We start from the raw sequence: 18,014 nt of genomic DNA on the forward strand, positions 1-18,014 counted from the left end.
TTTTTCTCCAGAGTCTGTGCGGCTTGTGGATGGAGCTGGTCTCTGCTCTGGGAGAGTGGAGGTGAAGTCCAATCAGTCCTGGGCCTCAGTGTGTGAAGCTGACTTTGACCGGCAGGATGCAGAGGTAGTCTGTAGGGATGTTGGCTGTGGGGCTCCTGCAGCTCTACAGGGGGGGCTCTATGGAGAAGGTGAGGGTCAGACCTGGGATAAAGAGTTCCAGTGTAAAGGCAAAGAGTCCCTTCTCCTGGACTGTGACACCTCAGACAGAGAGAACAACACCTGCCTACCTGGTAATGCTGTTGGACTCACCTGCTCAGGTAAGAAACAGTTTGTCACTCAGTCAACATTGTTTCTCACCTGGAGTGAAGAATATGAGAGACAATATAGGTGTGTTTTAGTGAGAAAATAGTAAGATTACTGTCTCTCTCTTTTCTTTTCTCAGAGCCTGATGATGTGAGGCTGGTGGGAGGAGGCAGTCGCTGTGCTGGTGGAGTGGAGTGGTACGACCAGGGAGAGTGGAGGACTGTGGGAACTGACTGGGACCAGGAGGATGTAGCTGCAGTAGTGTGTAGACAGCTGGGTTGTGGTTCCACTGTTTCAGCACTACCTGGATACACCACTAGAGGGTTTGGAGTTTCCTGTTCTTGGTCTGAGTCTTCACTGAGGAAGTGTAGAAGATCGTATGATCTCCGTCCTGGACTCACAGTGATCTGCTCAGGTCATAACAATATATTATAATTACATTCAACTGATTTCCTTCATTCATACAACTTCCTCTGCACCTCTCATGATGACTGTTTAACTTGTCAGTCTGCTTTACAAAATAAATCACTCAGTCAAGTAGGAATCAAATACAACTTAAATATCCCAGAATGCTTTGTAGTTGAGTGTTATCTCAGTGAACGTCTCTACTCACTACCACTGTCACAAAGAGAGAATGATGGAGGAGGAGAGGAAGAGGGAGATATGGGAGAGATCAAATATATTTTCATCACTGACTTCTCACCAGTGATGTCATAATAACCAGTAACCTTTTCTACTCTTGGCCCATCCTGACCCTGACATACAGCATCAGACCTTGTAGATCAGATGGTACTGAAGTGAAGCTGCCTGATGGATGTCCAGCTGTTTATTTTCTATAAAGTGAAGTGAACTTATTCCTGTCTCCTGCCTGCATTATTCCCAACCCGATCCTGAGTGACTAAGAACCCATTTCTACCTCTTACAGTATCAAACATAGCAAACTACAATCTTTTATCCAACATATTTGTGTTTAGTCCTTGACAGTGTCATCAACAAAACTGTTTGAATGTTCAACCAACTCTTTTTCTCCAGAGTCTGTGCGGCTTGTGGATGGAGCTGGTCTCTGCTCTGGGAGAGTGGAGGTGAAGTCCAATCAGTCCTGGGCCTCAGTGTGTGAAGCTGACTTTGACCGGCAGGATGCAGAGGTAGTCTGTGGGGAGCTTGGCTGTGGGGCTCCTGCAGCTCTACAGGGGGGGCTCTATGGAGGAGGTGAGGGTCAGACCTGGGATAAAGAGTTCCAGTGTAAAGGCAAAGAGTCCCTTCTCCTGGACTGTGACACCTCAGACAGAGAGAACAACACCTGCCTACCTGGTAATGCTGTTGGACTCACCTGCTCAGGTAAGAAACAGTTTGTCACTCAATCAACATTGTTTCTCACCTGGAGTGAAGAATATGAGAGACAATATAGGTGTGTTAGTGAGAAAATAGTAAGATTACTGTCTCTCTCTTTTCTTTTCTCAGAGCCTGATTATGTGAGGCTGGTGGGAGGAGGCAGTCGCTGTGCTGGTGGAGGCACTTGTCACCAGGGAGAGTGGAGGACTGTGGGCTGAGGACTGGGAGCAGAGGGATGTAGCTGCAGTAGTGTGTTCAGCTGGGTTGTGGCTCCACTGTTTCAGCACCTCCACTGGAGTTGACACCACTAGAGGGTTTGGAGTTTCCTGTGATGGGTCTGTTTCTTCACTGAGGGAGTGTATACACCCAACGCATGATCTCCTTCCTGGACTCACAGTGATCTGCTCAGGTAATAACAACATATTATAATTGCTTTCGCCCCCCATATTCAACTGATTTCCTTCATTCAGCGGAGTCAACATCCTCCACCTCTCATGATGACTGTTTAACTTGGAGTCTGCTACTAAATAATCACTCAGTCAAAAGAATCAAATACAACTGTATCCCAGAATGCATTTGCATTTGAGTGTTATCTCAGTGAATGTCTCTACTCAATACCACTGTCACAAAGAGAATGAGGGAGGAGGAGAGGAAGACAGAGAGATGCGAGAGAGAATATATTTTTATCACCGAGTTCTCACCAGTGATGTCATTATAACCAGTAACCTTTTCCACTATTGGCCCAGCCAATCTTGACCGTGGCATAATGAATCAGACCTTGTAGTTAAGCTGTGTGTGAACAGTGAAGTGAACTTATTCCTGTCTCCTGCCTGCATTATTCCCAACCCTATCCTGAGTGACGAAGAACCCATTTCTACCTCTTACAGTATCAAACATAGCAAACTACTATCTTTTATCCAACATATTTGTGTTTAGTCCTTGACAGTGTCATGAACAAAACTGATTGAATGTTCAACCAACTCTTTTTCTCCAGAGTCTGTGCGGCTTGTGGATGGAGCTGGTCTCTGCTCTGGGAGAGTGGAGGTGAAGTCCAATCAGTCCTGGGCCTCAGTGTGTGAAGCTGACTTTGACCGGCAGGATGCAGAGGTAGTCTGTAGGGAGTTTGGCTGTGGGGCTCCTGCTGCTCTACAGGGGGGGCTCTATGGAGAAGGTGGGGGTCAGACCTGGGATAAAGAGTTCCAGTGTAAAGGCAAAGAGTCCCTTCTCCTGGACTGTGACACCTCAGACAGAAAAAACAACACCTGCCTACCTGGTAATGCTGTTGGACTCACCTGCTCAGGTAAGAAACAGTTTGTCACTCAATCAACATTGTTTCTCACCTGGAGTGAAGAATATGAGAGACAATATAGGTGGGTTTTAGTGAGAAAATAGTAAGATTACTGTCTCTCTCTTTTCTTTTCTCAGAGCCTGATGATGTGAGGCTGGTGGGAGGAGGCAGTCGCTGTGCTGGTGGAGTGGAGTGGTACGACCAGGGAGAGTGGAGGACTGTGGGAGCTGATGACAGGGACCAGAGGGATGTAGCTGCAGTAGTGTGTAGACAGCTGGGTTGTGGCTCCACTGTTTCAGTACTACCTGGAAACACCACTAGAGGGAAAAACATTATATGTTCTGGATCTGAGCCTTCACTGAGGGATTGTTATAGAATGTATGATCTACTTCCTGGACTCACAGTGATCTGCTCAGGTAATAACAATAGATTATAATTACATTCAACTGATTTCCTTCATTCATACAACTTCCTCTGCACCTCTCATGATGACTGTTTAACCTGTCAGTCTGCTTTACTAAATAGATCACTCAGTCAAGTAGGAATCAAATACAACTTAAATATCCCAGAATGCTTTGTAGTTGAGTGTTATCTCAGTGAACGTCTCTACTCACTACCGCTGTCACATGTCATGTTATTGTCACATCTAAATGAGGAAAGTAGTTGAGGAGCTACGTTTTCTTTTTCTCTCCTCTAGTTCCAGATGTCATGCTTCAGCCTGATATCAACATATGTTGTCTCAGTGACTGTAGGCCCACTACTCATGTTGCCCTGTGAGGGAGGGTGGCTGGCACTGTTACATGCTGATGTTATTGTCATATCTATAGGAAACTAGTTGAAGAGGTTTTTCTTGTTCTCTTTTATTGTTACAGATCTTCTGGTCCAGCCTGATATCTTCCTGACTGACCCAATGGGAGGGGTCTTCAGGGGCCACCAGGGGCCTGAGATGTTCAGGGGCTACAACTTCACCATCACCTGCTCCACTCAGCCACAGTACCCAGGAGGCTCCTTCCTCCTCACGTTCACCGGCTCCAACAGAACCCAGATCCAGCCAGCTGTCAATCACTCTGCTGCCTTCCTCTTCCCTGCTGCAGATGACTCCCACCAAGGGAACTACAGCTGTGTTTATGACAATTATGTTTTCTCTCATAACTTCTCCTCTGAGAGTGAGCTCCTCCCCCTTGCCATCACAGGTAACTGAACAGGAACCAGACTTATAACTTTGTCATTGACAGATTTCCCACAGATCTATGTGATGATGATCAGTCCCCTCATCAAAGGTGTTTCTGTTTGCAGCCTCTCCTCTGCCAGCCTTCATCATCAGACACGTTGTAGTGCTGCTGATCCTACTGACAGCCATCACCACCTCCTACCTGTACTACAAGGTAAAGACATTTACTCGGACGTTACAAGTCATTTAAACTAGAGGGAGAGGGTGAGGGGGAGAGGGAGAATGGAGATACTAGAGAGTAAATGTCTGACTGTTGGTGCTGTGTCTCCCTAGCCCACCAGGAGGCAGAAGAGAGTGAACAGGGTGAGCAGCATGGATCTTTATGTCAATGCCATGGAGATGGTCTCTCTGAGCTCCAGAGCTGAAGCTGGACCGGGAGAGGAGAGAGCAGCCCAGGGGACGGAGTAGGAGTAGAATGAAGCTGACCCTACATGCTGATCTTAGGTCAGTTTTGTGTTTTAAGTCGATGGTCAGCTGTGTACTGGTGTTTAAAATGTGGTGATAAACCTGAAGTGGTTCTAATTTTAATAACAAGTTCAGAATTAGTTTATCTTTCTAGAACCTTGGAAGAAATCTAAAAGTAGTGACTGCAACCACCATTATTCATTTAGTTTGGTTTTTACCACCAGAGAAACATGGGGTTTTGGGTAACATGGGGTTTGGGTAACATGGGGTTTTGGGTAACATGGGGTTTTGGGTAACATGGGGTTTTGGTAACATGGGGTTTTGGGTAACATGTGGTTTTGGTAACATGGGGTTTGGGTAACATGGGGTTTGGGTAACATGGGGGTAACATGGGGTTTGGGTAACATGGGGGTAACATGGGGTTTGGGTAACATGGGGTTTGGGTAACATGGGGGTAACATGGGGTTTGGGTAACATGGGGTTCTGGGTAACATGTGGCTTTAATTATTTTAAGAGAGATCTCAATTACGTCTGTTTTGTGTCCAGAATGTATTGATTTTTGCTTTTGTCTTCATGTCTTTATCTTATTTAGTGTCTCTTAGATTCTTTATCTTATTTAGTGTCTCTTAGATTCTTTATCTTATTTAGTGTCTCTTAGATTCTTTATCTTATTTAGTGTCTCTTAGATTCTTTATCTTATTTAGTGTCTCTTAGATTCTTTATCTTGAAGTGTTTCCATTATTAGTCCAGGTATTATTATAATCATCTGTTCATTCTTTGTATTTTGAAACATTTTTTAATAAAGGGGTTTGTTGTTGTTTACCTCTCATGATGTTATTGATTATAAATGTTATGATATTGATTATGATGTAGTTTAGTGTTATGTTGTTAGTAGTATAGAGATAATGATGTTATTGATTATAAACGTTATGATATTGATTATGATGTAGATTAGTGTTATGTTGTTAGTAGTATAGAGATAATGATGTTATTGATTATAAACGTTATGATATTGATTATGATGTAGATTAGTGTTATGTTGTTAGTAGTATAGAGATGATGATGTTATTGATTATAAATGTTATGATATTGATTATGATGTAGATTAGTGTTATGTTGTTAGTAGTATAGAGATAATGATGTTATTGATTATAAATGTTATGATATTGATTATGATGTAGATTAGTGTTATGTTGTTAGTAGTATAGAGATAATGATGTTATTGATTATAAATGTTATGATATTGATTATGATGTAGATTAGTGTTATGTTGTTAGTAGTATAGAGATAATGATGTTATTGATTATAAATGTTATATTGATTATGAGGTAGATTATTGTCATGATGTTGCTCTCTAAACTGCCATGTAATCAACTGGATGCTTTTAATAAAATTACAGGCTGTCAGTCTGGTGTGATTTAATTATTAGACAGACTACAACATACAGTATGAATTAACTGAGATCAGTCTGTGTGATTCCCCTCTTGGACAGACTACCTCACACCAGTTTAAAGTACATCACCAAGCAGTATCTACCTCTGGTACCAAACATCTACATGTATCAGTTAGTGTAGTAGGGTTTCTCTCTCTCTCTCTCTCTCTCTCTCTCAGGCTATGAAAAAAGACAACAGACAATGCATTGATTCAAATCAAATGTATTTATAAAGTCCTTCGTACATCAGCTGATATCTCAAAGTGCTGTGCAGTAACCCAGCCTAAAACCCCAAACAGCAAGCAATGCAGGTGTAGAAGCACGGTGGCTAGGAAAAACTCCCTAGAAAGGCCAGAAACCTAAGAAGAAACCTAGAGGGACCAGAATTTACAGAATGAAAGGACCAGGGCTGAGCAGGGACTTCATTTGTACTTTGGTCCTTGGCCCTTTAAAGTTAGAAAGTCCATCAAATTCACATACTGTAGTGTACACATTCATTTATTTATGATTTCATGACTGTTTGATAGTAGATCCCTGAATGGTAAAAAAACAAAACTCTCCAAATAGAAGTATGTAGCTAAAATATTTGACAGGTATATCTTACAGATATTTTGACCATATCTGACAGTCTCCCAGAGGCAGGGCCAATCAAAGGCTCCAGCTCACTGAATGGAACCACCCCTCTCCAACAGAAGATAACGGAATGTTGACATCCTGAATGGAACCACCCCTCTCCAACAGAAGATAACGGAATGTTGACATCCTGAATGGAACCTCCCCTCTCCAACAGAAGATAACGGAATGTTGACATCCTGAATGGAACCTCCCCTCTCCAACAGAAGATAACGGAATGTTGACATCCTGAATGGAACCTCCCCTCTCCAACAGAAGATAACGGAATGTTGACATCCTGAATGGAACCTCCCCTCTCCAACAGAAGATAACGGAATGTTGACATCCTGGGAAGATCACCGCCAAATGTCATTCTCTCTTAGCCTCTCAACAATTTTCTGACAGGGAAAAATTCAAAACTACAGGGACAAACAATTGCTTCTGGCCTGTTAGGTTGTATTTGACTATATTATTGTACCAAAACTTCTCAGACTAGAAAATACAATTAGAAAGTACATTTATCAACTATGATTAGAAACTATGATTAGAAACTATGATTAGAAACTATGATTGGAAACTATGATTAGAAACTATGATTGGAAACTATGATTGGAAACTATGGCCAACTATGTTCAAACTATGATTATAAGCGATAATTAAAAATGGTGAGAAACTACGATAATAAACTGTGAACAACGATGAAGCCACGTTTGTGTGTGTGAGAGATGATCTATTATTTAATTGTGTAATATTGCACATTCTCTTTCAATATGTATAACATTTCACTCAATACATACCAAAGTAACAAATATTTAACAATGTTTCAAAGTTTTGTATTGCAACAGTTATGAGAGACAATGACATCCAATTTTTAGGGAATTATTAATATAATGTGTTTTACATAGTGTGCATCTGTGATAACTTTATGTAATAGATCCTCTCTCTCTCAAGCTATGTGACCTTTTTAGCCTCATAGTCCGCCCCATCCCGCATGCGGTATCGTTACTACAGCCTCAAGCTCATTACCATAACGCAACGTTAGCGATTTCTAAAAATCGCAAATGAAATGAAATAAATATGCCTGCTCTCAAGCTTATCCTTTTCTTAACAATCCTGTCGTCTCAGATTTTCAAAATATGCTTTAGAACCAGAGAAAATCAATAATTTGTGTAAGAGTGGTGATAGCTAGCTTAGCATTTAGCGTTAGCATTTAGCACGCAACATATTCACAAAAACCAGCCAAGGAATCAAATAAAATAATTTACCTTTGAAGAACTTCAGATGTTTCAATGAGGAGACTCTCAGTTACATAGCAGATGTCCAGTTTTTCCTGAAAGATTCTTGTGTAGGACACATCGTTCCTTTTGTTACTATGCATTTGGCTACCGAAACTAACCGAAAATTCAGTCACCTACATGTCGAACTTTTTTTCCGAATTAACTCCATAATATCGACTGAAACATGGAAAACGTTGTTTGAATCAATCCTGAAGGTGGTTTGTCATATATCTCTCCATTGAAAGCACCGTCCTTGTAGCCTGGTTTGTTCTGAGATTCGAATGGAAAAATACTGGGAGCTGAGTTTTGCGCACCAAATGCCACGCAGACACCAAGAGGAACACTTGGCAATTGTAGTCTCTTATGGTCAATCTTCCAATGATATGCCTACAAATACGTCACAATGCTGTAGAGACCTTGGGGAAACAAGATAAAGAGTCCGTTCATTCCTGTCGCATTCACAGCCATATAAGGCGATCATGGAAAACGTAGCCTCAGAAATCCTGTGCATTTCCTGGTCGGTCATACATCTTGGTTTTGCCCGAAGCATTTGTTCTAAGGGACTCACAGTGAAAATCTTTGCAGTTCTGGAAACGTAAGACTGTCTTCTTTCCAAAACTATCAATTCCAAGCATATTCGAGCATCTTTTCGTGACAAAATATTGCGCTTAAAACGGGCACGTCTTTTTATCCAAAAATGAAATTCTGCCCCTAGAGTACTAACAGGTTAACCCCTCAAAACAGCACCTGTGACCCAAATCCCTCTCAGCCATCACAGATGAACACAAGTTCATGTAATAGATCCTCTCTGTCTCTCTCGGCATGAAACATGAAAATAATATTAATTACATAGTTAATAACTACTTTAAAATCTATTAATTCTCATTAATATATGTAAACAGTTAAATGAAAGTAAAATCTCTGTACATACCTCCTGTTTGAAATGGGGAATGTTGTTGTCATCGCGGAGATATTTCCCAAATCCAGCCAGCAGATCACAATCCAGAGGGCTTTTGGTATAAACCACTGCTTTGCATCCCCTTTCTCAGTGTGGTGTCACATGACTGGTTCAATGGTCTGGAAAATATCTGGTATGCAGATTAGAATGAATAAAATACATCCATGTTTGCTTATATACTTATACGTACTACTTGTTAAAAACTTCTTACGGCTGCTGTCCCTGTACAGGATCAACATCAGCGGAAATTTCAGAGTGACAACTAATAGTACTCGATACAACTCAAACTTTCATTAAAACACACATGCAGGGTACTCAATTAAAGCTACACTCGTTGTGAATCTAGCCAACATGTCAGATTTTTAAAATGCTTTTCGGCGAAAGCATGAGAAGCTATTATCTGATAGCATGCAACCCCGAAATACCCAAAGGGGGACGTAAACAGAATAATTAGCGTAGCCGGCGCTACACAAAACGCAGAAATAAAATATAAAACATTCATTACCTTTGACGAGCTTCTTTGTTGGCACTCCTATATGTCCCATAAACATCACAATTGGGTCTTTTTTTCGATTAAATCCGTCATTGTATACCCAAAATGTCCATTTATGAAGCCCGTCTGATCCATGAAAAAGCACCGTTCCAAAACGCAACGTCATTTTTTTAAATTAAAAAAGTTGCCTATAAACTTTGACAAAACACTTCAAACTACTTTTGTAATCCAACTTTAGGTATTAGTAAACGTTAATAATCAATCAAATTGATCACGGGGCGATCTGTATTCAATAGCAGCACGTTTTGAAATGGTCCATTTTCTCTCTCTCAAAACTTCCAGCTGTGTACTCGATTACAGGAAGTGCTTATTTCTCATCTGACCAAGGATTAACTTCTGTGGAGATGTATAGATGATGTTTTCCTGGTTCTTCATGCACACTCTGTGGAGATGTATAGATATGTTTTCCTGGTTCTTCATGCACACTCTGCGGAGATGTATAGATATGTTTTCCTGGTTCTTCATGCACACTCTGTGGAGATGTATAGATATGTTTTCCTGGTTCTTCATGCACACTCTGTGGAGATGTATAGATATGTTTTCCTGGTTCTTCATGCACACTCTGTGGAGATGTATAGATTATGTTTTCCTGGTTCTTCATGCACACTCTGTGGAGATGTATAGATATGTTTTCCTGGTTCTTCATGCACACTCTGCACACAATAGGGATCCTTCTTTGTTTTCTGTAAGACAGTGAACGCACAATAAGTACATGTAATGAAGTTATTACTTAAACCCTCTCTGGGATATGTGGGACGCGTCCCACCTGGCCAACATCCAGTGAAAATGCAGAATGCCAAATTCAAATAAATGACTGTAAAAATTTAACTTCATGAAATTCACACATTCAATACACCAAATTAAAGCGACACTTGTTGTGAATCCAGCCAGCATGTCAGATTTCAAAAATGCTTTACAGTGAAAGCAAACAATGCTATTATCTGAGGACAGTGATTTCAAAAGTGATTTCAAAAACATTCTGCACACTCTCACCCTCTAACCCTCTGTGAAACATGATAGAAAGCAATTCATTTATGGTCTGATTTAAGAGAAAGAGCCAAATGAGAGTATAAAACCCCCACTGAGAGGTGTGCTATTCCCTTCATTTAGAGAGAACTTACTTTGAACCAGTAGCAGTTGCAGATGCCATCTTGCTCCAAGGAGAAGGAAGTCAATTCTCAATGAAATGTTTTCAGAATATGGGGAAAAGGCAATAATCCAACTCCAGCTCCTTCTAAGTGTCTCACAGTATGACGTTCTGTAGTGAATGAGTTCAGACTCTGGAAAGGTCTTTATATTTACAATCAGATAGGCCCAACCCCTTTCTACATTTAAATATTCTATTCAGGGCAAATTGTTTGGTGAAGGGAGGGAATATCACACCTCTGAGTGGGGGTTTTCTCACAAGTTGTATTTGCATTAATTCCAAAACAAAAGGTTGGCAGTTTTGAAAAACTCTCTCCAAAGGTCACTATCTCAAACTCTCATAAATGTTCTGAAGGGGATCAAAAAATGCAGGGACAATTTAAGGTTCCTCCAGGTGTTATAAATCATTTAATTTATTCAATAGCAGAAGCCTTTATTCAGTAGTATTTACAGCTGTAGTTATGTGACTAAATAAAGTACATTTTCGTTATACCTAATATACGACATAATATGTAATGTGTAAAGCCCTGAAAGCCTATGAAAGTACCAGGGCAGGGCTATGGGCTTTGGGCCTTTGGGCCTGTGGCATGTGAGCATATGGGCCTGTGGCATGTGAGCCGATCGAAAGGGTTCAGATCCCCAAATCCGGAGTGGCGGAGATGGGCGCCCTGGAATGGGTTCGCCCCGAGAGAGGGGCCCAAGCCTTGGAATGGGTTCGCCCCGAGAGAAGGGCCCAAGCCCTGGAATGGGTTCGCCCCGAGAGAGGGGCCAAAGCCCTGGAATGGGTTCGCCCCGAGAGAGGGGCCCAAGCCCTGGAATGGGTTCGCCCCGAGAGAGGTGCCCAAGCCCTGAAATGGGTTCACCCCGAGAGAGGGGCCCAAGCCCTGGAATGGGTTCGCCCCGAGAGAGGGGCCCAAGCCCTGGAATGGGTTCGCCCCGAGAGAGGGGCCCAAGCCCTGGAATGGGTTCGCCCCGAGAGAGGGGCCCAAGCCCTGGAATGGGTTCGCCCCGAGAGAGAGGCCGAAGCCTTGGAATGGGTTCGACCCGAGAGAGGGGCCCAAGCCCTGGAAAGCGTCGTGGTTCCGGCGGCGTCCGGTGAGCTCTCGCTGGCCCTTGAAATTCTGGGGAAGAGGGTGTAAATGTCTGGGGGTGTTTTAAAATTATAGGTTGTCACACTGGAACAGAGCATTTGTGATACATCACTGTATGGATCTATATGCAGCCTCAAACCAAGCTTGTTTTTACTGTTTTACTGCTTGTTTTTACTGTTCAAATTTTAATGTTCAAATCATGGCCTATTTGTCTAAATTGTCTGGGGGTGTTTAAAAAGCTCAAAACTTCCTCAAAATGGTCTCAATTTATAGGTCTAGTCACACTGGAACAGAGCATGTGTGATACATCACTGTGGCTGTCCTATTTTGGGATCTATGCAGCAACAAAACAGGCTTGTTTTTGCTTAATGGTCAAACCATGTTTTTTTCTCTAAATTGTCTGGGGGTCTTTAAAAATCGATAAAAGCTCAAAACTTTCCCCAAATGGTCTCAAATTATATGTATGGGCACCCTGGAACATAGCATGTATGATATATCACTGTGACTTTCCTATTTTGGGATCTATGCAGCCTCAAAACAGGCTTGTTTTGCTGTATGTTCAAATCATGGCATGTTTATATAAATTGTTTAAAAATCGATAAAAAGCTCCAATGTTTACGAAAATGTTCTCAAATTGGAGATCTAGTTACACTGGAACAGGTCATGTGTGATACCAGGTGTTTAGTAAAACATAACTACACGAAAATCACTACATGCCGTGGCCCCCAGATAGACCCTTCTCTAATATATATGCTAAGTGACTTTTTGGAAACGGATCAGACAAAACAAGGGGTTGGAAACGGATCAGACAAAACAAGGGGTTGGAAACGGATCAGACAAAACAAGGGGTTGGAAACGGATCAGACAAAACAAGGGGTTGGAAACGGATCAGACAAAACAAGGGGTTGGAAACGGATCAGTCAAAACAAGGGGTTGGAAACGGATCAGACAAAACAAGGGGTTGGAAACGGATCAGACAAAACAAGGGGTTGGAAACGGATCAGACAAAACAAGGGGTTGGAAACGGATCAGACAAAACAAGGGGTTGCTCGCCAATTTGCCGATGATTTGATATATTATTTTTTATTTTCATTTTTTATTATTATTATTATTATATTTTCTTTCCGCCTTTATTTAATCTTTATTTAACCAGGCAAGTCAGTTAAGAACACATTCTTATTTTCAATGACGGCCTAGGAACGCAGAATGACAGATTTTTTACCTTGTCAGCGAGGGAGTTCCAACTTGCAACCTTACAGTTAACTAGTCCAGCGCTCCAACCACCTGATTACATTGCACTCCAGGAGGAGTCTGTCTGTTACGCGAATGCAGTAAACTACGTAAGTTTCTAGCTGCATTACACTTATCTTACAAAAAACAATAAATCAATGACTGTCATTGCTCCAATGTTACTTCACCATAAACATCAATGCCTTTCTTCAAATCAATACACAAGTATATATTTTTAAACCTGCATATTTAGCTAAAAGAAATCCAGGTTAGCAGGCAATATTAACCAGGTGAAATTGTGTAATTCCTCTTGCGTTCATTGCACGCAGAGTCAGTGTACATGCAACAGTTTGGGCCGCCTGGCTCTTTGCAAACTAATTTGCCAGAATTTTACGTAATTATGACATAACATTGAAGGTTGTACAATGTAACAGGAATATTTAGACTCATGGACCCGTTAGATAAAATACGGAACGGAACAAACGTCTTGTTTTCGAGGTGATAGTTTCCGGATTAGTCAAAGGTATATGGTTTAGAGAGAAATAGTCGACGCGTTATAATTCCTGTAATAACTTGCGGCTGAATTTGAAAGGGATTCCTTCCTTATTTTACTGTTCATGTCTTCCATAGAGAATGTCTTGATCAACTTCAGATAAGGTCTGTGTTTCGTGCAGGTTAGGGTACAGGTTAGGGTACAGGTTAGGGTGCAGGTTAGGGTACAAGTTAGGGTGCAGGTTAGGGTGCAGGTTAGGGTACAGGTTAGGGTACAGGTTAGGGTACAGGTTAGGGTGCAGGTTAGGGTGCAGGTTAGGGTGCAGGTTAGGGTACAGGTTAGGGTGCAGGTTAGGGTACAGGTTAGGGTGCAGGTTAGGGTGCAGGTTAGGGTACAGGTTAGGGTGCAGGTTAGGGTTCAGGCTTAAACCACCTCTGCGTTTTGATACCCGTGTAAATCTCACTAGGATAAGGTAACGTTTGTCAACATATTTTCATAAATGATCTTTGCTTATATTTAGCCAATATTGATGAGAGTTACCTTGTCCTATGGATATCTACACAGTTATACAATTGGCAAGGTGGTGTAAGCCTACACTCAACACAGACCTTATTTTAAGTGAATCTAAAAATATCCTATGGAATAAATGAAGGAACCGCTTTTCAGATTTTGCTAGAAGGTGTCATGGGAATTATGACTCGCACTTTGGTAGTCAATTCTTACCATGTCCATTATTAAAATAGGATTTCCTGCATATAGAAATTACAGTTTTTGTTTTCAACATTCATCACAGGTAACTTCAACTCTATTTTTATTCAAACAGTTGAGAGTATTTGTCTCCTAAGCAGACTCTTCAGTATCATTGTCACTTCAGAGGTGTGTGTGTGTGTGTGTGTATTATATTAAGTTAAAATAAAAGTGTTCATTGTTCATTCAGTATTGTTGCAATTGTCATTATTACAAAAATGTGTGTGTGTGTAACGGATGTGAAACTGCTAGCTTAGTTAGCGGTGCGCGCTAAATAGCGTTTCAATCGGTGACGTCACTTACTCTGAGACCTTGCAGTAGTAGTTCCCCTTGCTCTGCAAGGGCCGCGGCTTTTGTGGAGCGATAGGTAACGATGCTTCGTGGGTGACTGTTATTGATGTGTGCAGAGGGTCCCTGGTTCGCGCCCGGGTATGGGCGAGAGGACGGTCTAAAGTTATACTGTTACATGTGTATGATATATATACACAGTGGGGCAAAAAAGTATTTAGTCAGCCACCAATTGTGCAAGTTCTCCCACTTAAAAAGATGAGAGGGCTGTCATTTTCATCATAGGTACACTTCAACTATGACAGACAAAATGAGAAAAAAATCCAGAAAATCACATTGTAGGATTTTTATGAATTTATTTGCAAATTATGGTGGAAAATAAGTATTTGGTCACCTACAAACAAGCAAGATTTCTGGCTCTCACAGACCTGTAACTTCTTATTTAAGAGGCTCCTCTGTCCTCCACTCGTTACCTATATTAATGGCACCTGTTTGAACTTGTTATCAGTATAAAAACACCTGTCCACAACCTCAAACAGTCACACTCCAAACTCTATGCTTGATTATACTATAGCGGAGATCCCAATACTCATGTAAACATAGCTAAACATAGCTTACTGACAGATCAATGAGGTCAGATCCAATACCCATGTAAACATAGCTCACTGACAGATCAATGAGGTCAGATCCAATACCCATGTACACATAGCTTACTGACAGATCAATGAGGTCAGGTCCCAATACCCATGTAAACATAGCTCACTGACAGATCAATGAGGTCAGATCCAATACCCATGTACACATAGCTTACTGACAGATCAATGAGGTCAGATCCCAATACCCATGTAAACATAGCTCACTGACAGATCAATGAGGTCAGATCCAATACCCATGTACACATAGCTTACTGACAGATCAATGAGGTCAGATCCCAATACCCATGTAAACATAGCTAAACATAGCTCACTGACAGATCAATGAGGTCAGATCCAATACCCATGTACACATAGCTTACTGACAGATCAATGAGGTCAGATCCCAATACCCATGTACACATAGCTCACTGACAGATCAATGAGGTTAGATCCAATACCCATGTAACCATAGCTTACTGATAGATCAATGAGGTTAGATCCAATACCCATGTAAACATAGCTTACTGATAGATCAATGAGGTCAGATCCCAATACCCATGTAAACATAGCTTACTGATAGATCAATGAGGTTAGATCCAATACCCATGTAAACATAGCTTACTGACAGATCAATGAGGTTAGATCCAATACCCATGTAAACATAGCTTACTGACAGATCAATGAGGTTAGATCCCAATACCCATGTAAACATAGCTTACTGATAGATCAATGAGGTCAGATCCAATACCCATGTAAACATAGCTTACTGACAGATCAATGAGGTCAGATCCAATACCCATGTAAACATAGGTTACTGATAGATCAATGAGGTTAGATCCCAATACCCATGTAAACATAGCTTACTGATAGATCAATGAGGTTAGATCCAATACCCATGTAAACATAGCTTACTGACAGATCAATGAGGTTAGATCCAATACCCATGTAAACATAGCTTACTGACAGATCATTGAGGTTAGATCCCAATACCCATGTAAACATAGCTTACTGATAGATCAATGAGGTCAGATCCAATACCCATGTAAACATAGCTTACTGATAGATCAATGAGGTTAGATCCAATACCCATGTAAACATAGCTTACTGACAGATCAATGAGGTCAGATCCAATACCCATGTAAACATAGCTTACTGACAGATCAATGAGGTCAGATCCAATACCCATGTAAACATAGCTTACTGATAGATCAATGAGGTCAGATCCAATACCCATGTAAACATAGCTTACTGACAGATCAATGAGGTTAGATCCAATACCCATGTAAACATAGCTTACTGACAGATCAATGAGGTTAGATCCAATACCCATGTGTTGCGAACAGGTCGATTGTAGCGGTAGTTTTTTCGATGGTGACTTACTTTAGTTATTTTGACCGCGGTGGTTATTGAAGTCGTGGTTTTGTGGAAGAAACCGTTGTTGTGCATCATCTTTCAACGCTCCAATACCTGATAATGACCAAACCTGTTTAGGCTTTTGGGAATTTAACTTCAATGAACCTGAAAGTGTTCATAGTAGAAACATCTGTTGGGTTGGTAGAATGTGGAAAGACCCACCTCATTGGTTAATATTCACTGTAGTAGAAACATCTGTTGGGTTGGTAGAATGTGGAAAGACCCTCCTCATTGGTTAATATTCCTTGTAGTATAAACATCTGTTGGGTTGGTAGAATGTGGAAAGACCCACCTCATTGGTTAATATTCACTGTAGTAGAACCATCTGTTGGGTTGGGAGAATGTGGAAAGACCCACCTCATTGGTTAATATTCACTGTAGGAGAAACATCTGTTGGGTTGGTAGAATGTGGAAAGACCCACCTCATTGGTTAATATTCACTGTAGTAGAAACATCTGTTGGGATGGTAGAATGTATAAGTAGGTTTTAAATTCATACTTATTACAAATCTGCAGTTGTCTGACTTATATTATTATTTAATGAAAGAAATGTAAAAATGCACTTTTTGTCTGGAAATAAAATAAACATTTATCTGCGTTAACCACTCCAGTCAACAGATGGCGATATGCGTTTTTCAGGCGATGCTATCAGAGTGACGTATAATGTAGTGGACAGGACGCTTCTTCAACAACATCTCGTCAGCCACCTCGGTAGCTTCCTAGCGGAAACGTTCAAGCTGTTCAGACTGCTTCGGTCTATATTTACTTCTGTATTTGGAACATAATTCTGTCTTTTAACTAGTTTCCCCATTTCATGTCATATTTCCGTTTAGTCAGGTAACGGTACCTGGCTTGATAAATGAGCCTATCACTAGGCTAGTCGCTAACTAGCTAGGTTAGCTGGCTAACATCCCCGACCATGAGCTCAGCAAGCAGCTGCCCTCCTGCTAAAAAAGAGGTCTGCTGGAAGGAGAAAGAAGGTATTTGGCTGAACGTTGTCGTGAAAGAGGAGGATGTCACAGTAAATGAAGAAGTAGAGGGTGAGGCTGTTACACAGAAAGAAGAGGAAGAAAACGATTATACTTTTTTCGGAGTGAATGAAGGAGAGATAACTGTCATATTGAAGGAGGAGGAGAGGGAAGAAGAAGAGGAGACAGAAGATCTGAGTCACACCAGTAAGTCCTGTCTTGAAAATAGTTGTTGAACTGATACGTGGTTTTAAAACGGCATTCTACTCTAGTTCTGAGCTTAAATGCCGTTTTTTAATGTAGGAATTGATAAAGCTACACTGTAAGATGTGAATACCATCAAGAAGCTGGCCAACAACAAAACTTTAACATTGGATTTGCACCCAAAATCACAACTTAAATGTCTCACGGAATGGACTTGCCTTCATTCAATACTGCAATTCCACTGTACTAAACTGGAGGCGATTTCCAGCCCATCGTTGACTGCGGTCAAGTGATCCGACAGTCGCAAAACGCGGTCAGGCCATCTGCTCTTCGGTTTCTTCCTGAATTTGCGTGCGCGAATACACTTTACGGAATGGCGTTTTTTCAGGTAGGGAAACTGAGTTGAATG

General features: G+C 41.3%; 1 long non-coding RNA gene across 2 annotated transcripts in view; it reads left to right on the top strand.

Annotated features, from left to right (window-relative positions):
• Window positions 1–18,014, top strand: part of LOC135570225 (uncharacterized) — an 88,936-nt gene that overhangs the window by 11,311 nt on the left and 59,611 nt on the right. The window lies entirely within an intron of this gene.

The sequence above is a fragment of the Oncorhynchus nerka genome, unplaced genomic scaffold (genome assembly GCF_034236695.1).
Source record: "Oncorhynchus nerka isolate Pitt River unplaced genomic scaffold, Oner_Uvic_2.0 unplaced_scaffold_1017, whole genome shotgun sequence".
Classification (NCBI taxonomy): Eukaryota; Metazoa; Chordata; class Actinopteri; order Salmoniformes; family Salmonidae; genus Oncorhynchus; species Oncorhynchus nerka.